Below are 13,953 nucleotides of genomic sequence, written 5' to 3'. Positions count from 1 at the left end.
ATCAATAATTTTTGATATGTTCTGAATCAATATGTTCTGACTTGGTATAACATATCATGCTGAAAATTAAATCACTATCTCTGATACTTTTTTATAAAGTCATGTTTTTGATGTTTTAATTTATTTCAGAATAATTAATAAATGCACTTCGTATTGCCAATAATAACAGCAGGTGTGTTACTTCCCTTTCAAAGTTTCTAGTATTTCTACCATAGATAGAGAGGCTAAGTCCAGATGGATATGTAAATATCTTAGTCATATTTCTAAAGTCTAGTATTCCTTCTGTCAATTCAGCTCTTCTGGACGATGTAGGTTTTCCTCATACCCTCATCATCTAGTTCCCTGACTTTCAGGAGTGAGGACATGAAAAACCTCTTCCTAGTGTATGGTACTACTCAGGTTTTCCCTACCTCCACGTTGGCCTACAGAGGTTTACTTCCATTTCCAGGGTATGTCAAAAGAAGTCTTCCCACATTTTTGTTATTTGTAGGGATTTATGTCTCTGAAAAACTGATGAAATGGAAAGACTAATGGTGGAAAAGGAGGTGTAACAGAACTTAGCTCAAGATTATCATTGCTGACACTGTGGTTGCCATAGAACCTACTACTGATACAATTAACCCACAAAGACAGTGTGCATTCCTGTGTACTTTGTTTCACACTGAGAGTTTTCTCCATTTCACTGGATGAACCATGGGTCCCTAGTCAATGACAGTGATCAGTTAAGTCATACTCTATCAATGGAATGAAATCTGTAACACCGATGATAAGTAGCATGCCCAAAATAATTTCTGATATTGCTATGAATATTAGTGATTTCTGAATTTTATCAAGATTTTAGAAAGGGTTCAGAACAAATTTCTTCTCAGATGGCTATGCTGATGGTGTTTGAAATAAGAAGTATCTTTTGGCTGTCCTTATAAACACTTATAAATATTTCAAATGAGTGAAATTTTTCACTGGTATCAATACCAAGTATAGTTAAAAAAGCTTTAGAAAAATGTGGTGTATGTGTGTGTGTATGACTTAAATAAGTTTATTTTGGATATTCATGAACATATCTTTGATTTTGCTCTTGTATATTTAAATGATACCCTGTAATCAAAGCAAAAACATTGCATAATTGGCACTATGATTTTTTTTAATGTTTATTTCTTGAGAGAGAGGGGGAGAGAGGAGCAGAGAGAGAATGAGAGAGAGAATCCCAGGCAGGCTCCACACTGTCAGCACAGAGCCCAACATGGGGCTTGATCTCACAAACTGTGAAATCCTGACCTGAGCCAAAATCAAGAGTCAGAGACAGTTAACTAACAGAGCCATCCAGGTACCTCTTATTATATTAGCATTTCTTATAATTCCAAATATTTGAGGATTTTAGAAAAGATAATTTGCAAACCTGTTTTAGATGTATTTGTGTACAACTTAAATTTATACTTGTATAAAGATTAGGGAAAATAAGTGATGAAAAATTATTTGTATTAAGTGTGATGGTAAGCAGAGACAATCTTTCCACTATTGTTCTCCTAGTAAAGTTTCCTTTTTTCTTCACCTGTTCAATAGCAGAGATTTGTAGTTTTTTAACCCCACTGATTTGGGGTAAAAAAGTTACCATGAATTGCCCTTGAAATAAAGGTAAACAGAGGAAGTATTTTAAGAAATTGCTGTTCCTCTTACTTAGCTCTCTCAGCTTGATGCATGACATAGTCTCCTGCATTCCTATTTTGTAACAGCTCCTGATCAAAGGGTAGTAAAATTCTTCAAACTTCTGGGAGTAGCAGTTGTTACGTTTAGCATGTTCTGCATACTAAATAGTAAAATGCTTACATGTATGAGCATTTGGATCAGAGAGACTGATTTTAATTCTTGACTCTAAAATTTATTGGGGGGGTATATTTTGTCCATATTTTACTCAGCTGCTGTTATTGTTACTGTTTTTCTTTTTGTTGTGATAATTCTCTCTGATTGATTTTTTTGTCTGGCTGAGATAAAAAGGAAACGGTTGGTATCATTAAAAGTAAGAGTTTTTATTATTGCATACTATATGCCAAGAGCTGCTACAAATGTTTATGTGTATTAATTAATTTGATCTCACCATGCTACTGCCTCAACCAGTAGTCAACTCTACACAGTGTACGATGTATACTATGGATTCTATAATTGCAGCCCACAAAGAGCCCCTCTTCCTAAAGATAGCTGAAGAAGTTTGAGAATTTTTGATTACAGCTTGGGCCATAGAAAAGCTGTACTAAGCAGCATCTCCATTCACAGTCATTGAATAAAATGTGTATTACCGTTCAGTGACCCTGCTACTTTCTGAGTCACATTCTTGGGAAAAGGCAGTGGAGTAAAAAGAGATCGAGTGGTTAGACTACTATCTCTCTCAGAGGAACAAGCCTTTAAGACATATAAGATCAGCTGCTCACTTGGATAGCAATAGAAGTCCATTGTCACATTCTCTATGCATAAGTATTAATTTGAAAGCGTACTGTACTCTTCCATTTTTTATACTTTCTTCTCTTCTGAGAAGATAGCTAGTGTAGTTATTAATAATTTCCAGAAACCCCAGAATAGATACAATGAGTGACAGCACAGACATCTGTACTTAGATTCAATTGTTTAGACCATGTTGGGTTGGTGCTCTGTGTTGAATCTGAATTTCTTAGAGATTATCCAGTTGCACTGTTAGGATGTGATCTCTCAGTAACTACACTGACTATAAGTGATTAGCACTATCATACACATAGCAAGAGTTGATGGGCAAGCTTAGGTCTCCCTTATAAGGACTCTACCAACTAAAATCCTTGACTATTTTTATGTAAGTGCTTCATATTTTAGAATCTCCTCTATCTTAACTACAAACTATGTAAGAAATTTCCAGCACATACAGTAAGGAGGATCAACAAATAAGAAACACAGTCATTGTTCAGTCTGGCCCTAGTGATAAAAATACAGACGGATTTGATATATATCCACTGCCAGGAAGATTCTACCAATCTTCAAATATGGCTCAATTGGGTAAAATCTTTACAGAAAGAAGCTTTATGAAATGACTCATAGCAATGCATAAGTCTATCTCACAGTAAACAGGAACTTCTTAAACAATTGAATATCAGTCTAAGAGAGTTTGAAAACCATGAAACATTGTACCTACAGTGATGAAAGAGAATAAAATGTGATGCTGAGTTCTCAGTAATCATGATTAGATAACTAAAAGCCTTGATATATCTTTGCGGTTTAATGATAAACAGTTTATATCCTTAAACCATATCTAATAGCTATTGGACAAATCTTTATGAATCCAAGTAACACTAACTTGTAACACTAGTCCTAGTAACACTAGTAAGTGTCCTAGTAATACTAACTTCTTCATTTAAAAAATTTTGTCTAAAATGCACTTTAGGAGCACCTGGGTGGCTCAGTCGGTTAAGCGTCCGGCTACTGATTGCGGCTCAAGTCATGATCTCACGGATCGGTTCATGAGTTGGAGCCCCACATCAGGCTTTGCACTCCCAGTGCAAAGCCTCCTTGGGATTCTCTCTCTCTCCCCCTCTTCCCCTCCCCTTCTCACACACTCTCCCTCTCTCAAAATAAACTTTAAATAAAATAAATTTTAAAGAGAAAAAATTTTCTTCTTGTAGTAATATTAGTCATAGAACACTTGAAAATACCAAATCATTGACACAAATATTCCCAATAGAAACAAAAGTGTGTTTTGAATTTTACCAAGACATATTAAAAACTCAAGTTAGAAACGAACCTCAGTGTTGATTTCTTGATGTGCTTTTTTAAAATAAAATGATTACTTTTTTTTGTGGGCATGTCTCAGTAATCCATGTTTGTCTTTGTTCTTTTTTTAAACATCTTACTCATTTTTCCTCCAGCGAGGTGCGTATGCAAAAATATATACAGAAGGAGGTAGAGTTTTATATATTAATTTATGATAGGAAGGTCTCAAAGAGGTGGTTGAGGATTTCTGGTCAGACAAGACCAAAAAGGTTGTATTTTGGTGAAATACACCTGTAAGCCCTGGAAAGAACACAAGAGAAAACCAAAGGAGAACAGTGAAAGGTAATATGAAGGTGAATTCATTTTGTTATGGTGATACCTGAGGACTAGAAGAACAACACAGCAGAAGGTGACAGCCCAGTCTTGGCATTTCCGAATCTCCAATCCAGCAGATCAGGCAGGCTCCTTGGGTGGCTCAGATGGGAGTTCTGTTGACATTATCTGGCAAGTTTTGCAGAACCAGCATGGCAGAATCTATCAGAATCTCTGTCCATCACCAGCAAATACAGGAAATTAAAGGATAATCGTTTACTGGATTTCTCTAAGGGGATTATTTTGAATTCCTCAAACGAAATTCAAAGATGTCCATCCCTCTGAGGTCAATCATTGGAGTTTTAGTAGTGTTGTTTGGTGGTATCATATTCCACCGTGTCCAATCGTGACAATCACGATCCTTGTGGCATTGTGTTGGTGTCTGCACATTTGAAGACGTGGTACTTCTTCCAGTTTTATAGCAGGCAAAGCCCTTCACCAGTCAGCCCCTCCAGGGGGTCTGGTGGTATCCACAGATGGACTTGTTCTTGGAATCCTTAGGCAGGTGGACTGGCCTGGAGTTTTGATACATGGAGCCTAGCCTGCTGCCTGGGTATGTAGGAGCAGGCCTGGAGCCTAGGTTCACTGAGGTGGGCCCGGCCCTTGAGTCTATTATGATGGACTTGGACCTACATTCTGGGCCCACAGAGGCCAACCAGGCGCTAAGGACAAATAGGGTGGGCCTGGACTCTGGGCACACAGGCCTTTGCAAGCATTGGTCCACACGAGCTGAGGGAGCCACAGGTAATGTAGTGGATCCAGAACCTGGGCTTGAGGAAATTCACTGAGAGCCTGGTGCCCAGGAACCTGCCTGGCGACCAAGGAGCCATCTAGGGCTGCTGGAGCCTGCCAGTGCCCAGATATGCTGGGAGCCTGCATTTATGGGATCTCTGGGAGCCTGGAACTGAGGAAGCCACTGAAGTCAGGGACTGGATTCGCAGGAGCCCACGGAGAGCCTGGTTCTGAGGAAGCCGCCTGGAGCCCATGTGGGGCCCCGGCAGCCCATGCCAGTGTGGGCTGGGGCCTGCCTTCAAGGCTTGCTCAAGGAGCCTGGAGCTGAAGAAGTCACCAGAAGCCGCTGGGGCCGCCCGGGGCAGCTGGAGCTGGCAGGCACGGAGGACAGCAGGAAGCTTGGGTTTGCAGAAGTTAGGTGGGAGTTCGGTGCCGGGGGCCTGACTGGGGCCGGCAGACACCAAGAAGAGCCGCGGCTTGGTTCCTGAGAACCTGAGAGCCCACTGAGAGCCTGATGTCGCGGATGCCTGCCGTAAGGCGCGGGGGAGAGCGATAGCGCTGTGGTGCCGTAAGGCACGCTGAGAGCTGGGAGCCTGGTGCCCCAGACGCCATCACGACTGCGCAGCCGCTGGGCGCCGTGGTGAGTAGAGCCTCGGTACGTGGGAGCCCGCCGGAAACCACGTAGGGCTACAGGAGTTTAACTGGTGACCGGGCGACCCGCTTTGAGGTCTGCCCTCGTGGGGCGCACATTCACTTCACTGTCCCCCTGTGACTGCCTAAGGCTGCCAGATCCTGAAGGAGGGAGGAGGGATGTGAAGCTTACTTTCCTGCCCTCCTCAGTGTGCCCTTCTTTCTGTTCTTCGTCCAGATGCTGTAATTCCGTGCTTGGAATCCTTGGCTCCTATGAAGGTATTGTTATATCCAAGGGCATTTTCGGTTTTATCAAGTTATGTTGATATAAACGTGTGCATACTAGCCATGTATTATTTAATCTTTATGTTTGTGATATTTGTTTATACTATCACTTCCTCATTTCCGTTATTTTTGCTAAAACTTGTTTCTTCAATCTCATAAAAACTTGAAGAGTTCTATTGGGTTATTTAAAGCAACTTTTTGCTTGGTTGTTCTGTCTTTTTAATTCAACCTTTTATTTCTTTTTTATTCTGTCTACTTTCTTTGGATTTATTTTGTTTTTCTTAACCCAACATTTAAAAATGTGCCACTTAATTACGGACCCTTAAGTTGATCCTATTCAACCCCTCCTTGTAAATCTGGGTCTTCTTCTTCATCTAAGTAGGAATTTCAACCACAAGCATCTGTATTCATTAGCCTAACTCTAAACCAATTACCTGCATTCTTTCCACTCCAAATCCAAATCCCATGATGCAGTATTTTTGGACATTAAAGTTTGGGTTATTTTCTTTGAATGGGACACAGGAAAATATTAACAGATGAAATAGTTCTCTCTTTTTTTTTTTTATTAGCTGAAGCCTCTATTCTTGGTGTAGCTTTCATTTTTTTTAAATTAAGGATAAATGTTTGAAATTATCAATTATATTTTGTGCATCTACTGATAAATGATTTTTAATTGATTTATGATTATAATCAATTGGGCATTAAACTACAGGCCTTTAGTTTCCTGAAAAAGATGTTGTTTGAGTGTGTTGTAATCTTCTAGTCAGATTGCTAATATTTACTTTGTTATTCCTCTTCATTTGTAAGGGAGACATAAGTTTCTCTTGCAACTCAAGCATGATATATCTTTTTTTTTCTTTAATTGGTTATTATCTTTAATGAAAATAAGTCTGTATTTTCACCCTCCCATTTTTAAATATGGAAATTTGGTACAGTATCCTATATTCTCCACTTTACCACTTTTAGCTATTTTGCTGATTAAGTTGAGTATGTAGATTCATGTGATGATAATAAAAATGATGACAATGATACAGGGATGAGAGATGATGATGATACTTTTATATTACCGGTAACTTTTCTGTATATAATTTTCCTAACAGTGAAAATAATTTCTATAAAAAATTACCCCATATTATACAAATTTATTTCACTAATATGCAGCATCTTTCAGAACTGCATTTTATTCTAATTTTTCATGTCGTTTTTTGTTTGTTTTCCTCTCTCTCTCTCTCTAAAATGACACACCATCTCTGTTTCTATGACCAAAATGATAAGGCCAGAGTACTTTTGGTGGTCTACCTCAGGTCAAGATTCAGTATGGGTTCAGTTAACTGTGGCCAAGAAGGCAAAAGCACTAGGCAAAATTGTGCAGGCCTAAGAGTTGAGAGAAGAATGAAATCCATTCACTTTGCTTACCAATTTATATAGTAACACTGTATGCCCATTGGAAAAGATAGCTGTTATTTTTTATAATTCCTACAATAGCACTGTCTTCTTGCCAAGTGTGCACCTATGAGCTGGGTTCTGTAGAGTGATACCTTAACCTATTTGAACAAAGTGTCTATCAGAACTAGCAGGAGCTATCAATGAGGCAAGGATGGAGTGGTGGAGTGGGGTTGGGGATGTGTAATTATCTATAGGATAATAATAGGTTTTTCTCTATTCTCATAATTGAAGGGGGAAAAAGAGAAAAAATAAGGAAGGGAACTTATAGACAAGTTGTGTGTGTGTGTGTGTGTGTGTACATATATGTGTGTGTGTATACATACATATATATATATAGAGAGAGAGAAGTGTTCACCATAGTGCATATTCTGGTTTGTATTGGCATTTCTTTGCAAAGCTTATTAAAATATGTCTTACATTCCATAACTTTATTATGTTTAAACCATGTAGGAATATTTTTATTCTATGAATAATATTATTATCACATCATTTACTTTATTTAGAGCTTGTAACTCATATCTTTTCAGTCTGTTTGCTCATACTAAGAGAGGTCTGTGTTTAATCAGTATTGATTATTGACATGGATGTCTTTCAAAGAATGAGTTATTACTATTCAGATTTTTCTGGCTCCAAAAAAAAATGAGAAGGGAAAATCAGCATGTTGCTATTGGTACACTTTTTTCACAGTTTGAACTAGGGGAGCTAGATGCAGCCTGGTTAAAAATTAAAGTCTTAAGTATTTTACCTATAGTGATCTTTTTCATGTATGTTGTTACAGCATGTTAAGACAGTACCCTTACCTTTTTATTAACAGAATGAATATTGTCATTAAAGGTTTCAGTGGTCTCACTTTCCGTATTAGACTATCCATAGCAAATGCAGCTAGAAATGAACATCATGGGAAGACCCAGTACAACTGAGACTTCTTCTCATCTAATGAGATTAAAGCTAGTCTTTGCCAACATCCTTTGTGTCTCTGAAACATAAACCATCAGTATATGTGTCTGGAGGCTTTGATTACTTATTCCTTCATTCATTCATTCCATGCATATTTATTTAGCTCCTTCTACATATTCCAGATAGTATTTTAGGAAATGAATATATATAAATAATATATATGTATATGTACGTATATATGTAATATATTAAGCGCACATATACATGTGTATATGTATATTATATATACGTGTGTGTGTGTGTGTATATATAATACATATAATAGAAAACAAAAGAAACATTATTATAGAAGTCCACTGTCTGGTTGATGAAACAAGAATTAAAGGTCAACAAACAGGCTGCCTAGGTGGTTTAGTCGGCTAAGCGCCTGACTCTTGGTTTCAGCCAGGGTCATGATCTCACAGTTGGTGACTTCTAGCCCTGTGTCAGGCTCTGTGCTGGCAGTGAGGAACCTGCTTGGGATCCTCTCTTTCCCTCTCTCTCTGCCCCTCCCGTGTTCGCTTTCTCTCTCTCTCTCTCTCTCTCTCAAAATAAATAAATTTAGAAAAAAAAAACACACAAGATTAAAAACAGACAAACAAAAAAAACCCAACAAACATCAAATGAAATTGTGAAAAGCTTAAGAATTGCAAGAATAAGGTGTTAAACAATAGTCACAGTGGGAATCCTCAAGACAGCTTCTTTCATTACGGACTAAATTTCTATTTCTAGAAATAAGGTTAGTAAGAGTGTTCCCTCTCTTTTCTCTCCAAATGACCAAGTCTTTGTAAACAGACTTTATGCAAAAGAATTAGGAATAAGATATGTTAACTTTAATGTTGCCTCAGTTATTCTCAAAATCATACAAGGAAGAAAGGGTAGAAAACTTAGCAAAAAGAAGTTAAATTTTTAGTGTCCCTAATTACCCTAGTCAAGATATAGTGGAGAAGGGAATTGAAATTGTTTTGATAGCCTTGGCATCCTCAAGAAAACTGGCTTGTTACTTGTCCATTCAGAAGAAAAATTACTTTCCTGAATGTCTTGAGGTTACAATTTTGGCATTACCCAGTGCACACTCTGTTATCTAAGCCTGTTTTAAATAGATGGCTAGTTGATCCTTTCAGACTCTTTGGTTAGAGTTGTCTTAATGGCCAATAGGCATGGCCAGACATTAAGGGACTAGACTAGCTAGGCTCAAGTAACTTAGCAATCTTGTATAAATAAATAAATAAATAAATTCCTAATTATAACTGGTTGGTTTTTTTTTTCAATTTTATCTATAGTTTTGGTGCCCAAATTCAAAGTAGTTCGTTATAATTAGATTGCTCAAGTTGGCTTTAATTTAAGTCCTTAGATTATTTAGGGTCTTATTAAATGTGAAATGTTTTTGAGGGTCTGGAGATACTAAAAAGGATTATTTCAGGAACTTCTACCAAGACTTTAGCTGTGTCTTTATGGATAACAAGAAATAAGTCTTGCAACGAAACAGAAGAGAAAATATTCTATGAAAAAGGTATGCTAATTGAGAAGTCCCTGTTAACAGAAACAATTTGGCACTCATTATTTACTGTATTTTCTTCCAAACTTGTCATATAAATTCAGTCTCTCATTAACTGAATATCATTGATTCATCTTTACTTTTCTTCAGACTTGATACAGAAGTGTACCCTATATTTATGTTTGTTGAATGTTGCCATGAGAATTTTGGAGATGGAGAATTAAATACTTGGGTTTACATATACATAATGCTTGTCCTTACATTTTTCCAGATAGAAGCAGAATTACCTCTCCTAATGTTAGGCTGTAAAGGCAACCAAATAGCATATAACCTTTAATTTCCTTCCAAGAAATAGCACAGCAACAAAGCCATGGAATATTATTTGGTCTTATGTGTTCATTATGGGATTTAAAGTTCTGAGACTATAGAGATGGCCCTTTTTTGTCAGAGTGCTTTTAATACAGGCTTGGAACTGCTTGCATTGGAAAGGGATCAGATTAGGCTCTTATTTTCTTGGCCTCCTCACAAAGGCCAACTTTCCCAAAAGGCTGTTGGTTTTTCTTGAACTGATTGATCCTTTATCACCATCAAAATGGAAAGTGGGTGTGGGCTTATTAAAAAGGGACTAAGAAAGTTACTATTTAAATCTTTGCTGTACTCTTGCCTTTAGTTTGGCATCCAAGGGCAAATTAAGACTTCCATTTTGTTGAGCCCAAATAACCAGACAATTGATTTAGTTCTGAAGGCTAAATTATTACAATAAGCAAAAACAGGTCTTTGTCCAGTCTTGTTCTCTGTAGATACATTTCTTTCAGTTTGTTGGTAGCAGTGGGTGTGGCTTGATAGCCAGGTAAAGGAGGAACTGTATACATCAAAATTAATAGATTTAGGGACATCACCCAAATCAGTTGTTATCAATCCCCTCTGAGCTGAGTTAAAACTATTTCTTTATATGTCTCCCTTTGTTTCTGCTGTGTGTTCCTCATCCTTCCTCCCAATTTAGTTATTCGTTGTATTACCTCTGTACTCTTCCCTTTAAAGTTATCTATTTCACATCTTTAAATATTGATTTTTCTATTTGAATCACTCCAAGATAATAACCCATTTATGTATCCTTGGACTGAATTGATCACATTTTCTCACATGTATAAATTTCAAATGATGTAAGAGTTGCAGTCATGATTTTTTTTTTTTCCTTTTGGTAGGCTAGGTAAAACAGCAGTGTAGATAGTTCACTTGAGAGCTACCTCAAGACATGCTAAACATATTCAGAGACTGGCAAGGAACCAAACTATACCTTGACAACTCTTTCCTGTGAAACTGTGTTGGGTTGGACCATGTGATTTGATTTGGGGATTAGGATGAAGATTCACGGGTGGCTCAATATAGTCCATCTCACTCTACCTGGTTCTGTATTGGGTCTTGAGTCTAATTTCTTAGACTCAAATACTACTCTCCTTATCCTTTTGATTAATTTTCTGTTCATATATTTGTCTTCAGAACTTTAAGGGTAAGGGTAAACATGAATGAGTGTTTTCAGGTCAAATACTGTATTATATCTTCCTAATGTAAGTCAGATTTATAGTATCATGGTACCTTCAGCCAAACTAAATTTGTTTTTCCTGGAATATTTTATGAGATACCTTGCTGTATATTTCCTCTTATTTTCTTTCTTTTTTTAACTTTTTTAATGTTTATTTATTTTTGAGAGAGGGAGGCATAGTATGAGTGGGAAAGGGGCAGAAAGAGAGAGAGAGGCATACATAGAATCAGAAGCAGGATCCAGGCTCTGAGCTGTCAGCACAGAGCCTGATGCGGGGCTTGAACTCACAAACTGTGAGATCATGACCTGAGCCGAAGTCGGATGCTTAACCAACTGAGCCACCCAGGTGCCCCTTCTCTTATTTTCTATATCAGAATAATTTATCTAATTGCTCTGTTAAAATGTTATCCATTCTTAAAGGTATACTTAAAATTATACCTCTTCTATCATAATATTTTATAGTTGTAAACGTTTATTATGAAAAAATTATATTTCTGTAATATATATGTTTTTGATGTTTATTTATTTTTGAGAAAGAGACAGAGTGTGAGCAAGGGAGGGGCAGACAGAGAGGGAGACAGAATCCGAAGCAGGCTTTAGGCCCTGGGCTGTCAGCACAGAGCCCGACACGGGGCTCGAACCCTGATTGTGAGATCATGACATGGGCCAGTCAGTCACTTAACTGACTGAGCCACCCAGGTGCCTGTATAATATATTATACTTTATAATATATATTTTACATATAAACATATAACATTTTTTTTTATTAAAAATGTTTTTTTAACGTTTATTTATTTTTGAGACAGAGACAGAGCATGAACGGGGGAGGGTCAGAGAGAGGGAGACACAGAATCTGAAACAGGCTCCAGGCTCTGAGTTGTCAGCACAGAGCCCGACGCGGGGCTTGAACTCACGATCCGCGAGATCATGACCTGAGCCGAAGTCGGCCGCTTAACCGACTGAGCCACCCAGGCGCCCCTAACATTTTTTATAAAAATATATAAATATTAAATTACTAAGTAGAGCTGATATTGTCCCCACTTTACAAATGAGAACATAGTGTTTAATTTGTCCAGTATCTGACAGTGTTTAGGTACAACTGTTAAAAACCTAGTTAAGTCTTTTGTCTTGGTATCCATTATACATCACTGTGTCTATTATGCTTAGGCAAAGAGCATGACACAATTTTGAGTTCCCATTTTTCTGTGGATTTAATAATCTTTCTTGCTTTCTAAAGCTTTTTTGCAGCTTCTTAGTTGTAAATAACTTTGTAGTTGCTTTATTTTCTATACCAAATTGGAAGTTCCTTTAGCTATTTATGAAATCTTTACATACTGTATATTATGTGCCAAAGTGAGGCAATAGAGAAACCTAAGGCAAATTGTTAAATAATTTACGTGAAGTCACAATATCAGTGAATGGCAGATTTGGAGATTTGAATCCAGTAGTCCAGCTCCAAAATCAGTGTTCGTTAGATGTACGTTATTTATATTCCCTCTCTAATAACTCATCTTTGAGTTCCCTACTCACCCATCAATGGCTATAATTGAAATGGATGGAATTCAGTATTAAAAAATGCATTTGTTAATAATGATTAACCTTTATTAGAGACTCAATATTTAGAATTATCATGGACAGATACCCCATATTATAAATGATCGCTATAGCATATTATAATATAAAATTACTCCTTTAGGAGAATTTGTAGTCCATATAAGTACTTAGTGTAACTATGTTATGTCTTTTTTTTTTCAGGATGTAATAATCCAATTGGATTGTGGCAAATCTTGTTAATATACTATAATAAATTTGCTAGAACAAGATTTAGAAACAAAGAAAAGAGAGATACTGGCAATAACTCAGAGATTGTCTAATCATTTAGCTTTATCACCAAATATCAATAAAAATTATTAGCTGACACTAAAGAAGGGAAAGGAAAGTGTAGTCTTTTTTTTTTTTTTTTTTTTTTTTTTTATTTTTTTTTTTAATTTTTTTTTTTTTCAACGTTTATTTATTTTTGGGACAGAGAGAGACAGAGCATGAACGGGGGAGGGGCAGAGAGAGAGGGAGACACAGAATCGGAAACAGGCTCCAGGCTCTGAGCCATCAGCCCAGAGCCCGACGCGGGGCTCGAACTCACGGACCGTGAGATCGTGACCTGGCTGAAGTCGGACGCTTAACCGACTGCGCCACCCAGGCGCCCCAAGGAAAGTGTAGTCTTAAAGAAGAGCATCATTAAGGGAGCCTGGCTGTCTTGGTTGGTAGAGTATGCAACTGTTGATCTTGAGGTCATGAGTTCAAGCCCCATAGTAGAGGTAGAGTAGAGATAGAGTTTACTTAAGAAAAAAATTAAAACTCCAGACTTAAAAAAAAAAAAAAAAGCATCATTAATCAAATTTAATAGAGCTAATCAGTGACTTACCATTGTCAATTTTCCAGGAAAAAAATAAAACAGTGAAGACATATATAGATAAATGAAGAAACACTTCCTTTGGGAAATAATTATGTAAGAGAATTTAACAATGACCAAGTATAATTATTTTTTTTATCATGAGGATATCTCTTAATTCTTTTTTTATTATATTTTTAATGTTTATTTATTTTTTAATTTTTTTAATGTTTTTATTTATTTTTGAAGGAGACAGAGAGAAAGGCAGAGCATGAGCGGGGGAGGAGCAGAGAGAGAGGTAGACACAGAATTCACAGCAGGCTCCAGGCTCTGAGCTGTCAGCACAGAGCCCGACGCAGGGCTCGAACTCACGAACTGTGAGATCATTACCTGAGC

Source organism: Lynx rufus, unplaced genomic scaffold (genome assembly GCF_022079265.1).
Source record: "Lynx rufus isolate CCGP_SWC_20201006 ecotype Redwood Valley unplaced genomic scaffold, mLynRuf1.p SCAF_22, whole genome shotgun sequence".
NCBI classification, from domain to species: Eukaryota; Metazoa; Chordata; class Mammalia; order Carnivora; family Felidae; genus Lynx; species Lynx rufus.
This window is presented reverse-complemented; position numbering follows the sequence as displayed.